Source organism: Nematolebias whitei, chromosome 19 (assembly GCF_014905685.2).
Source record: "Nematolebias whitei isolate Nwh7 chromosome 19, NemWhi1, whole genome shotgun sequence".
NCBI lineage: Eukaryota > Metazoa > Chordata > Actinopteri > Cyprinodontiformes > Rivulidae > Nematolebias > Nematolebias whitei.
This window is the reverse complement of record NC_056516.1, coordinates 7,915,844-7,917,466: the sequence shown is the minus strand read 5'-3', so window position 1 is coordinate 7,917,466 and position 1,623 is coordinate 7,915,844. Positions and strand designations below refer to the sequence as shown.

Here is a 1,623-nt window from a genome sequence, read left to right as displayed (position 1 = left end):
CTTCTGGTAGACGGCTGTGTTGACCTTGGACCTCAGAAAACACAGTGGACCAACACCAGCAGATGACATGGCACCCCAAGCCATCACTGACTGTGGAAACTTGACACTGGACCTCAAGCAACATGGATTCTGTGCCTCTTCTCTCTTCCTCCAGACTCTGGGACCTTGATTTCCAAAGGAAATGCAAAATTTACTTTAACCAGAGAACATAACTTTGGACCACTCAGCAGCAGTCCCAGGTGAGATGCTTCTGACGCTGTCACTTGTTCAAGAGTTGCTTGACACAAGGAATGCAACAGCTGAACCCCTTGTCTTGCATATGTCTGTGTGTGGTGGTTCTTGAAGCACTGACTTCAGCTGCAGTCCACTCTTTGTGAATCTCCCCCACATATTGGAATGGGTTTTGTTTCACAATCCTCTCCAGGGTGCGTTTATCCCTATTGCTTGTACACTTTTTCTACCACATCTTTTCCTTGCCTTAACCTCTCTATTAATGTACTTGGACACAGAGCTCTGTGAACAGCCAGCCTCTTTAGCAATGACCTTTTGTGGCTTGCCCTCCTTGTGCAAGGTGTCAATGGTCGTCTATGTACAACTGTCAAGTCAGCAGTTTTCCCCATGATTGTGTAGCCAACAGAAATAGACTGAGAAACCAGTTAAAGGCCTTTCAAGGATTCAAGGTTTTTTATTTGTCATTCGCACCCCATGTGGTACATGTGGTGGAACGAAATTGTGTATGCAGGGTCCCAGTTACATCCAACAATAAAATGTAAAAGAAAAACAGTAATAACATCTAAGATATGAACTAAGAAAAACATCAACTAAATATACACTAAGCACTAATAGCATAAAAACATCACGTTGAACGGCAGCACGAACATGAGTCTGTGTGAGCAGATGAGCACTCATGAACACAGCAGCATGAAACAGATCAGCAGCAACATGAAACAGATCAGCAGCAACATGATGTGATTTTCACAGTGATTATCCTGGTTAGAGATTCATGAGTCTAACAGCCTCAGGGTAGAAGCTGTTCCTCAGTCTAGTGGTTCTACACTTAATGCTCCTCAACCTCCTTCCTGAGGGGAGCGGGACAAAAAGTGTGTGTACTGGGTGAGTGAGGTCCTTCATGATGCAGGTGGTCCTCTTCCTGCATCTGGAGGTGTAGATGTCTGTGATGGTGGGGAGAGTGACTCCAACATCTTCTGTGCAGCCTTCACCACTCTCTGCAAAGCTTTTCTTTCTGCAGCTGTGCAGCCTCCACGCCACACGTTGATGCTGGAGCACAGGAAAAAACAAAGGAACACTTTGCAAGTGTTTTGAGTTCATTAGCTGATTAGAGTGTGGCACCAGGTGTCTACAATATTGAACCTTTTCATAATATTCTTAAATTTTCTGAGATACTGAAACTGGTGTTTTCATTAGTTGTCACTTATTATCATCAACATTAAAAGAAATAAACAATTGAAATACATCAGTATGTGTGTAATGAATGAATATACAAGTTTCACTTTTTGAATGGAATTACTGAAATAAATCAACTTTTTCATGATATTCTAATTTTATGACCAGCACTTGTCCTGTTCTGATGACCCCCAGAATCAAAACCTCTAAGTAGTGAGG

At 42.6% G+C, this 1,623-nt stretch overlaps 1 protein-coding gene across 1 annotated transcript in view; it reads right to left on the bottom strand.

The window, feature by feature from the left end:
* Positions 1–1,623, bottom strand: part of LOC119425664 (trafficking kinesin-binding protein 1) — a gene marked incomplete in the record, with an annotated part of 30,020 nt that overhangs the window by 27,375 nt on the left and 1,022 nt on the right.